We start from the raw sequence: 11,772 nt of genomic DNA on the forward strand, positions 1-11,772 counted from the left end.
CGGTTTCCTGAGAAAGAAATTCAGATGAGACAAATTTAAGTTTCAAGCTTTAAGACCAGGAGAGTCAGTTTCTATGTTTATCCGAAAAACGGTAGACATCACTTCTATGGTACAACTGGGCTAGTTTCACCACTATGTGTAAAGGGAGGAAACTGAACAAGGCTGTGAAAAATAGAAAGTGGAGTTTATGGGGAACACCTGAAGATCTATTTGTCTGCTACAACCATATCTGTGATATAGTTCAAGGAAATAAATCAAAACAGAGAAGAAAGATTTAGACAATATTGTTTATTTATGTACTATATATTATTCCTGCTAATTGAGAGCAGTTTTAATTCACAAATAACTAAGTCCAAGAAGAGGGGGAGGATATAAATGTCTAGACTCTGGAAAATCAACCCAATTTGTATATTACTGTTCATATATGAAAACAAAGAGGTTCACACTCATGTGTAATTGAAAAATAACTAAAAGTAACAATAAAGGCACAATAAATATAAAATAATGGATACATAATCATAGCAACTAGACTAAAATTTACCAGAATATATATTTGAATTAGGAGAAGCTACAATATTTGTGAATAAATTTTGGTCATTACTAATTTACAGTCCTTGCAAAATTTAGCTATTGTCTACAGTTCTTGAAAATCAAAGGAGAGCAACTTACAAAAACATGAGTTATTAAAATATGGAAAACAAAAATAATTTATAGATATGATTTTTTAAAACCCTGTGGTTTGATTTTTTAAAAAGCCTCACAAAACTGATGAAATTTTAATTAAGGAAACAAAAGAGAAAACAAAACTACATATTATGACAAATCAGAAAGGAGACATATCATTATATTTTTAGGTTTAAAATATTTATGTGCAAATATTGTGTGCAAAACTAGGGTAACAAATTGGAAAATTTGGGAAAAAAAAAGGAATGATTACTTACCAATGTATAAATTATCAAAATTGATCCTAAAAAAAGTAGAGAAGTTAAATAGACATAAACTACAAAAAAATTAGTGGTCTGAATGAAATATTTTGTCATTTAAAAATAAATTACCTTAGATATCTTTATAGATAATTTTTATGTCATCTTTAAATAACAGGTAATCCAGTGCTGTGAAATAATTTTATAGATCACAAAAGAGTGAAAGCCCCCATTTTATTTTTAGAAACAAGTGAAACTTTAATATCTAAATTTATCAAGATAAAAAAGGTTTAAAAAGCTGCACTGATCACATTGTAATGATAATGTACAATTTTAAATTTAAAATTAGAATTTAAATCCCATATTACAAAATGACTGTATAGTATAAATGAAATCTAGCCACATTATTCAAATACTGAAATAATAACTGCATATGACATATCAAATCAATATATTTAAAAGAAAAATACAAATTAATATAGCAATGTATTAAAAGTACATTTGTACACTTCAGGCATTTTTTATTAAAAAATTCTAAGGAATATAGTGGACAAAATACTATTCAAACAAACAGGAAAAATCATTCTAAAGAGTTAAATGTAATATTTCCATTAAAATTAGGAGCAAAACATAATTTTATATGATTTGAAAATGCTGGTTAATACAATCAGTCAAGAATGAAATATGTATATAAATCTACATGATCATTGGACAAGAAATTTTTCTCTTAACATATATTTTTCTCTTAACATATATTCTCTTAACATATATTTTTATAACTAGAATCATCAAAATAATTTAATTAAAACAATACATACAGAAAAACACATGCACAGAAAGAAAAGATGGACCATTAAAATTAGAGACTGATAAAGACTTCTGTATAATAGTATTTCCACTGTTGTCCAGTTAAAAAATGGAGAAAAATCTGGTGAAGAAAACAACAAACATTGATGGAAATATATAATCTAAAATCTGAAAAAATAGAGGAGCAACCATGTGTTTTAGTAACATAATTTACAAATCATGCTGCTATAAAGACACATGCACACGTATGTTTATTGCGGCACTATTCACAATAGCAAAGAGTTGGAACCAACCCAAATGTCCAACAACGATAGACTGGATTAAGAAAATGTGGCACATACACACCATGGAATACTATGCAGCCATAAAAAATGATGAGTTCATGTCCTTTGTAGGGACATGGATGAAACTGGAAAACATCATTCTCAGTAAACTATCACAAGGACAAAAAAACCAAACACCGCAAACCAAACACCGCATGTTCTCACTCATAGGTGGGAACTGAACAATGAGAAATCATGGACACAGGAAGGGGAACATCACACTTCGGGGACTGTTGTGGGGTGGGGGGAGGGGGGAGGGACAGCATTAGGAGATATACCTAATGCTAAATGACGAATTAATGGGTGCAGCAAAACAACATGGCACATGAATACATATGTAACAAACCTGCACATTGTGCACATGTACCCTAAAACCTAAAGTATAATAATAAAATAAAATAAAATAAAAAGAAATGGTAAAGAAACATAAAAAAAAAAATTCTTACACAAAATTTTAATGTATAAGTTAACTATCTCATATATAAATAATTATAATTTGTACAAATATATATAAAATAGTATGCCAATAATAAATAGTAATATGCAAGTGTATTTTATAACTTTGCACATATATTTAAAATAATTTTTAAAAATATATACATTAGAAAAATTTAGGAGCTCTGGTGTAGCTCTTTTGGGAAATAGTAGGCCCACCAAAGTGAGAGGAAACCCTGGTGTCACAAATGAAAATAGACATAAAAAGAATTCCATTAACAAAGTCAAAGGACAAAATAAAATATTTGCAACCCATATAGTAAGATAGTTACTATTTCAAATATACATAAGACTGTTCCATGATGAAAAAAATATATATATAAATTAAGAAAATTATATGAACAGATAATTTGTAGAATAAAAAATTCAAATAACCAATAAAGACAAAGATGGCAACCTCAGTTACAGGTGGAAGTTGGAAGACAATGATAAAACATGTTTTATCTCTCTTTACAAAAGATGTAAAGTAAAATATAGCCTGGAGCTAGTATCTAGATAATGATCTCTGATAAGAATGTGAATTGCTCCTGAATTTTGAAAAGTAATCTGCCACTACTTATTGCAAAATAAAAGTTCCATAGTCTTTAAATTTTCACTTTCACTTTTCACTATTGCCCCGCCATGCCAGGATAATTTTTGTATTTTTAGTAGAGACGGGGTTTCACCATGTTGGTCAGGCTGGTTTCAAACTCCTGACCTCGTGATCCACCCACCTCCAGCCTTAAGTGCTGGGATTACAGGCGTAAGCCACCACACCTGGCCTGAATCTCATGTTTTTAAAGCAATATGTACAAAAATACCTATTGCAGATTTTTTTGTTATTATTGTTTTAGTTGTTTGGTTTGTATGTTTTTGTTTCTTGTCTTTTGCTTTTTTGGTCCTGCAAAAAAAGTAAACAAACAATAAAGAATAAAGAAAAAAAAACCTAAGGAACCCAAATGTTGGTTAATTGAGAAAAATCAGTGCATGTAATAGTATGCAGCCTTTAATGTTTATTTTAGCCTTTGGTATGCAGCTAAATTAATGTGTTAGCTGTGTATTTATTGATCTAATAGCTAATCCATATTACTGAGTAAAGCAAGATGCAAAGTAATATGTATATGAAAAACTGCAAAAACTTTATGTGCATATATTTAAGCTTCTATGAAGAAATAAGACCTGGTACCATACAAACCAGGTGTTAATGTTGGTTATTTTATGGCATGCTGCAAAGGGTGGGTGTGAGTGGTTGAATTGTGTCAATGATTGTCATAAACTCACATGTTGTTTTATATATATATTTGAGAAACCTGTAATAAAATACCTTAGAAGAAAATGTACATTCAGTTTAGAAGAAGCTATACGGTTTGTAGATTAGCAAGATTTAGGGTTTATAGCCATGATGTCCCGTTGCTATTCCTGGTAACCTATTTCTGCTCAGTTCTTAGTATTGTATTTAATACATAACATAAAAAAGGGAACTGGCTGAATATGAGAGAAGATGTGAAGAGAGAAATTTGATATAACTCTGCCCATCTCTTAAATGTTGATATTCCTCAGATTGCTGTCCCAGACTCTCAGCTCTTGCCGAGTAATGGCTTTAAGTGCATTGTATTTGAATTTCCTGCTTACTTTCTGATTCTCCTACAGGGTTTAAGGGTCTCATGGGTCCCGTAATGATTACTTTATTATTTTTTCCTTTATTCCTAGAATATAATTAGTAGCTATAAACTGGCAAGCATTCAACAGATACTTGCTGAATTGCAGAAAGAAGGAAAAAAGGGAGGAAGGATGGAAAGGTACAAAATACGTGGCACTGTGCCTGGCACATGATCTTTACAGAAGGTCCTCACCCCACACCTTTCCCACTCCAATCCCTCTGTCCCCATTCCCTTAGTCATATGTACTGCTCACTTTCCTGATGCAGACATCATATCCAAGCTACACAAAGTTATCCAGCAATTCATCAATTCCTCACCTCCCATGCTTAGCTTTCCTGGCAGCATTTCAGCCCCTGGTGGGAGATCCGCAGCCTTTGGCTCTGCTTGCAGAATGGCCAAAGAGCACATCTGGATTGAGCATTTCATTTTCAATTCAAACCTGGTTATAGTAACGCTCTGTCATACTTAATATACACAGGGCAACATGCAGTGTGCTAGATTTGGACTCACTGGAAAAAGACAAAGCATGACATTGTTGAGGCTGTACCAGCAGGGGGTATAATTCTTTGTAAAGCTATATAATATGTTCCAAACCTATTGCAGCTGTTGATAGATTTTATTACATTTACAGTTAGGGACCTTATTGTATTTGTAGGAAAGATTTATTATATTTGCTTTTATTACTTTAGCAGTTTGGGATACTTTCCTATTTGTCATGAACTTATTCCGTTTATGCCCATTGAGTTTATATCTTAGGTTTGCTCCATGAGCAGGCTATGAATAATTTCACCTGTTGTCATTACATTTGCAGTCAATTTTCATTACCATCCTGCTAATATTTTACAGCATTTGCAGGTGCTACATATTACATTAGTAGTTTGAATATTTTAAAGTCAGCAATAATTGGGTAGAGCAATCAGCTGAAAAAAGGGCACAGAACCCTTCGCATGCTCAAACTCTTGGCAGGTGTGGGGAATACACTACATCGCAGAAGCTGGCTATTATAGCCAGACTTGTTTTTGGAGTACGTCTTCAAAGGACCGAAACCTTAGTCTGAAATGCTCAGACTCACGGACTCCAAGTTGGCTGTATATCTTACTGTTTTCAAATTTTCAGGATTCTTCCACTGACGAACTAAATGAAGATAAGACACGAAGCTTGAATGTATGACGAATTTATGTTTTCAAAGCAATTCCTTGCCTGAACTATCTCTAGCTTGAAAGACTAGATGGACATAGGAAACCACATTGCCGGTAAGCATAAGCAGAGTACTTATGATGCTTCTTAGTATTTGGGGTAGAATTTGACATCTTATGCACCAGTCTAGGCCTCCACCATGTATAGCCTCTGCAGTCTATTCTTAAATGGAAAATTCGATGCAAATGTCTGTTTGAAGTTACGTGATTCATTGTAGCAGTTAATGGAATCAGTAAGAGAGGCAATTTGGAGCAAAGGAACATTTGGAATAATTGCAGTACATGTGTAAAGCAGCAGCTATAGGAACAAAATAATAATAGTAGAAGCTTATTGTTTATCACTTACCAAACACCACTGTAAAACACTCTATATGCATTAAATTAATTAGTCTTCCTAACAACCCTATGAAATGGTTATGCTAATTAGTCCCATTTTACAGGTGAGAAACTGAGTAGCAGAAGTTAAGCAATTTGTCTAAGGTAACAGAATTACGATAGATAGAACCAGGTTTGAGCCCAAGTAATTTAACTTTCATGTGCAAGGTTTGAACCCCTAGTCATGATATTAATTCTTAGCTCTACAACTCAATCAAGGAAGACAGCCTCCTAGTTCCTAATCAACTAAAGATTTATATTTAGTTCTTATTCATTTTATGGATTATACTATGCTCACTGGACTGTTTTCCAATCGATAAAGGTTTCTACTTAGCCAATATTTAAATAAATATACTTTCCACCAATTTTCTGGGAATCTACTGGTTTATAGAAATACAGGTTTTATTAGTTTATTTATTTATTTTGAGACAGAATCTCTCTCTGTCACCCAAGCTGGAGTGCAGTGGTGCAATCTTAGTCCACTGCCTCCGCCTTCCAGATTCAAGCAATTCTCCTGCCTCAGCCTCCTGAGTAGCTGGGATTACAGGCATGTGCCACCACACCTGGCTAATTTTTGTATTTTTAGTAGAGACAGGGTTTTACCATGTTGGCCAGGCTAATCTCAAACTCCTGACCTCAGGTGACCCAACTGCCTCAGCCTCCCAAAGTGCTGTGATTACAGGCATGAGCCACTGTGCCCGGACTGAAATTTAGCTTTGATATTATGCATATATTAGAATATATATATATGTGTATATATTAGAAATATAGTTTTCCTCTTTCAAAGTACTTGTCATAATCTAATCATCAACTCAAAGGCAGAACACAGACTAAATCATCCTTATAACCCCAATGCCCCTAATATATGCTAAAATAGTGTAGCTAAGTGAAGTACTTAGAAGCACACAGTCGTCCTTTTAAACTATTGCTCAAGCCAGATGGGTGAAACATAAGAGTCCTGGATCAGAGGTGAGAAAATCTAGCTCTGGTTTCTGCTCCACAGCTCACGAATACCTACGGACTTTGAGAATTTCAGTTTTCTTGTCTATATAATTAGAAAAGTCTAACACCTGCTCTATCTTCCACGTAGGTTGTTAGGAGGTATTAGGTTTCCCAGATTTAACAAATACAAATGCATTAAATCTGGTTAAATTTGATTTTCAGATAAAAGAGACAAACACATTTATAATATGAGGATGTCCCATGGAATATTTGGGACACATACTAAAGCAAATGCACAGTTTATCTGAAATCCAAATTTAACTGACCATTACATATAATACTGGGCAACTCTACATGAGGATTGATGAGATAATGCATACAGATGTACTTAAACGTTTGACATTCTGACAAAACATATTGAGATTGTAAATGTAGCTGATCCCTCTGAAACAGGAAAACAAAACAAAACAAACAAACAAAAATACCCAGGGGGATTTAATATAAAGTCTTGCTGTTCATTGTCTCTGGAAGATTTGTTCCTCTGTAGGTGGAGGGCTCTATGTGTGGCTACATTGGAGAAAAACTGATTCAGCAACAGAGCACTCAAAGCCAGGGAGGAGCCAAAGATCACTAAGGGAAGGGGTTTTCTAGCATTGTTCATGGACAAATGCCAGACTTACTGTGCTAGGAATCACCAGATGAGAGGCTGTTACAGACACAGCTTCCTAGCTTCTACCCCAAGAGCTCTCTTGTGGTTCCAGGGTCTAAATGTTTAACAAGATTCCCAGATGAATCTGAGAAGCAGCCAGTTTTGCCAACTACTTCTAGGTAGGTTTTTAGGGACACCAGATGCTTTTTATGAGAGCACTAATGACCACTGCTAGTGGCAACAAGTAGAAAATCTATGTCCCTAGAGTGGACCCTAACCCCAGCATCTACAATGGACATCAGAGGAACATTGGCTAACAAGGTGGCCTGCCTTGCATGATTCATCTACCCACCATCTACAGTACAAGTCATTTAAAAAGGTCCAATATTTGTCTTATAGTACATTAAATGAACTATATGCATTAAAAAGGGCTCTTACTGTTGAAAACAACAGAGGCCTAAGTCAAAATAACTTTTAAAAGGATGGAAGTCAAGAGAGCAATCTGCAGGCCTACCTATATCCAAGTGCTTATGATATTATTATGACCTCAAGACAATAGTCATCTAATGTATTCTGTTTCTCCACTTTCCCCCAGAAAATCCTACAGCGAACTTAACTGGCCCAATACGCTTGATATGCCTGTCCTTGAACCAAAACTACAGTGACTGATTGCACAGTCCTGAGTCACAAGCTCACTCATGCCTTGGGGACAGGTCAATCCCGCTCAAGCTATATGGACTGAGACAGAAGAGGGTAAGTTTAAATGCCAGAAATGTTTCTAATACTAGAAAAAAATGCAGATAAGGGTGTGTGTTATAATAGAGTATAAAAATAATAAAATGGAAACTTTCCCAGAAATGTGAAAATTAAGAAAAACCCTAGGAAAGTAATGCATTCCTGGGGGTAAGTCTATAGATGGCCGCTCTGGGAGTGTCTGTCTTATGCGATTGAGATAAGGACTGAAATACACCTAGTTTCCTGCACTACCCTCAGGCTTACTAGAATTGGGAAATTCCAACCTGGTAAATTCTAGTCAGACCCGTTGTCTGCTCTCGAACCCTGATTCCTGTTAAGATGTTTATCAAGACAATGCGTGCACAGCGGGACATAGACCCTCATCAGTAATTCTAATTTTGCCTTCGCCTTGTGATCTTTATTGCCCTTTGAAGCATGTGATCCTTGTGACCTACTCCCTGTTCATACACCCCCGCCCCTTTTAAAATCCCTAATAAAAACTTGCTGGTTTTGCAGCTCGGGGTCGCCATCACGGTCCTACCAACAGGTGATGACATTCCCGGAGGCCCAGCTGTAAAATTTCTCTCTTTGTACTCTTTCTGTTTATTTCTCAGACCGGCCGACACTTAGGGAAAATAGAAAGAACCTATGTTGAAACGTTGGGGACTGGTTCCCCTGATAATTCCACGTATTCTCTTAAGCAACCAGCATAGTCTAATTATCATCATCATCATCAAAATAAGTGGATTGAAAAAATTATACCAGCTACATATTTATCAGAGCATCTTTTTTGCTCTTTGATGTTAATATGCAATTAATGCACATTAGTTTCTCAGATCATTTAAGTGCTCAGGACTTGGTTTTTCGTAAGTTCAGAATCATCATAGTATTATTTGTTGGTAGGAAGGCAGAAATTTTGTACTCCTCTGTGACAAAGTGGATATATCTGCTCAATTCAGGAGTAAAGTATTAACAAGCTAGCTGACTTGCCTAAAGATTTATAACCAGGTTCTTAATTTACCTTAATATCAATAAAGCAAATACTCTTGCTATACATTTCTTTGTTTTCTGGATTTCATTTTGTTCTAAACTAAGGCCAATATGTTATGATTAAGCTCTCCCAAACTCTAATATTTGGGTACATTGTCTGTGAACCTTAAGAAAATTCAAGAAACATAGGTTACCAAAGAGACAGAAAGAAATTGGCTGGCAGCTTTATTCCTAAGGGTTTAATGAGTGTGGCCTAAGTGAAATTTTGTCCTTGGTGGATCATTATGGTTTATGGCAGCTTTGTTCACAGGCAAGTGGCTTTATTGATATAGGTAGGGCTATTTTTAGCCAGCTTAGCTCATAGAAAATGCAGACCCCTTGATCCTTAGCAAACAAGGCTTGCAAAGACCTTGGCAAATGTGGACAGCTCTGCCTTATTGAGCAGTCCATATTGGTCTTGGACTGTCTAAAGCTACCTTGAAGTAGAAAACTGTAGCCTCACTTTGCAGAAGCCAATGAGGCAGAGATTAGACATTATGTGTAAGAGGTTACAAAGAGTGTAAAACTGAAGAACTCTCTAACAGGCCTGATGTTAAGTCATCTACAAAGCAGTCAGGAAAAAGAGGCAGCCTTCTTTGGCAGGGAGAAGATGCTGTGCTGCGTGATCACGTCTAGGAAAAGGCAAAGCCTCAAAGGAAGCCTGTACCTGGTAGGCATCACCTTGGTTTGGCAGCCAACCCTGCAGCTAACATAAAGCATCATAACTCTAACTGGCTGTGCATGACTTAAGGAATAATCTAATAGGAAGATGTGGAAGATCCAGCTATATGGATAAAATAAGAGATTTCACAAAATCAAATCATTAATTGATACATAAAAGGGTCATAAGTTTTATTAACAAGCAAATGCAAACGTTGAACTGCATGCAGGGAAGTGATAAAGGTGACATTTTATCTCTGTCTGCCTAATTCAATGTCTATCTCCTTCTAGTGATTAAAGATTCAAGTAGAGAAAAGGGGTACTTTTTATTGGGCTCCTAGAATTCCAATAATAAAGAATAATTTATGTTCATTCTTAACTTTGTAGTTAATTTTTTTTTCATTTTCATGTTATCTTCACAACTATATAGACAGCATATGCAATCATAGCAATGATTAGGGGGGTGAAACCCCCTAATCAATGGTGAAATGTTGATGGATTCAGAATATATCTTAGAAGTAGAGGCAATGGCACTGGCCAAAGTATTGAGTGTGATGGAAAAGATACCTTTTTGGCTGTAATGTTGATTAATTAGATAATTATAGTTAATTAAGGTGGTAAACACCGTGAAGGAACAGGTTTTGGGGAATGAGACAAAAGCTGTTTAAATACAGGTAAGTGTTATCTTGATTGTATTTTAAAATTTGTAAAACAGGACTGATAACTGCTCTGTCCTTCAGGTTTTGCCATGAGGAACAAGTGAGATATTCTATGGGGAAAAAAAATGTCTTTGAAAAGCATGAAAACTTCTGAAAGTAAAAAGGTTTAAAGAAAGCAATTACCCAGGTAAGAGAAAGATAAAAATAATTCTGTCTTTTCTGAATTATCCATAGATGTTAGACATTGTCTTAGTCTATTTGGACTGCTATAACAAATGCCATAGATTGAGTGGCTTATAAACAGCAGAAATTTATTTCTTGAAGTTCTGGAGGCTGCAAAGTCCAAGATCAAGATGCTGGCAGATTTGATGTCTAGTGACAGCCCATTTCCTGGTTCCTAGATGTCTGTCTTTTTGATGTGTACTCACATGGACAGTGGCATGGGAGCTCTCTAGGGTCTCTTTTCTAAAGGCACTAATCCCATTTATGAGGGTTCTTTTCTCATGACCTAAGCCCCTCGAAGCTCCCATCCCCTAATTCCATTACATTATGGGTTAGGATTTCAACCTATGAATTTTGGAGGACACAGATTTTCTTAGTCCAGTTTTGCTGTTTTAATAATATACCTGACACCATGTAATTAATAATGAACATAAACTTATTTTCTCTCAATTGTGGAGGCAAGGAAGTTCAAGATCAAGGTGCCAGCAACTAGCAAAGGCCTTGCTGCTTCATCATCATGTGGTGGAAGGGCAAAGAGGAAAAAGGGGGCCAAACTCACCATTTTATAATGGCATTCATCCCACCCATGAGGGCTTAGCCCTCATGGCCTAACACCTCTCAAAGGTCTTACCATTAATACTGTCACAATAGCAATTACATTTCAATATGAGTTTTGGAGGGGATAAATATTTAAACCATAGCACAAATATTTAGTCCATAGCAGACATTACAAACCTCTCCCGTTTTTAATTTTGTGGAAATTTATCTTTGGCTCTTGAGAGCTTCTTAAATGAGATTATTTACCTGAAGTGCAATAGAACATTATTTAATTCTCTTTTTAAAATAGGAGGGGGTAGGATAGGATATGTAACATCAAGGGAATAATTAATATGCTTCAGAAATTTTACCTTATATTTATTATATTTGCACAATATTCACATCAAACCTGGGTAGCTATTATTATGCTTGGTGATAAAACTCTGATTTAGAGAATGAAAGTAATTGACATGAGGCTACAGTGTTAGCTAATAACTAAATCCAGGATTTCATCTGGCTTTGGTAACAAGTAAACACATTCAGTCTAACAAATATATCTTAAAAGCCCACCATATGCTGA

General features: G+C 35.3%; 1 long non-coding RNA gene across 1 annotated transcript; it reads left to right on the forward strand.

Annotated features, from left to right (window-relative positions):
• Nucleotides 1–5,302: 5,302 nt before the first annotated feature.
• Nucleotides 5,303–10,549, forward strand: LOC131381622 (uncharacterized). The gene is made up of 3 exons (XR_009210492.1): nt 5,303–5,441; nt 7,946–8,103; nt 10,515–10,549. It is a non-coding gene; the product is annotated as an uncharacterized LOC131381622 (long non-coding RNA).
• Nucleotides 10,550–11,772: the final 1,223 nt, after the last annotated feature.

This window comes from Hylobates moloch, unplaced genomic scaffold (genome assembly GCF_009828535.3).
Source record: "Hylobates moloch isolate HMO894 unplaced genomic scaffold, HMol_V3 SCAFFOLD_17, whole genome shotgun sequence".
Classification (NCBI taxonomy): Eukaryota; Metazoa; Chordata; class Mammalia; order Primates; family Hylobatidae; genus Hylobates; species Hylobates moloch.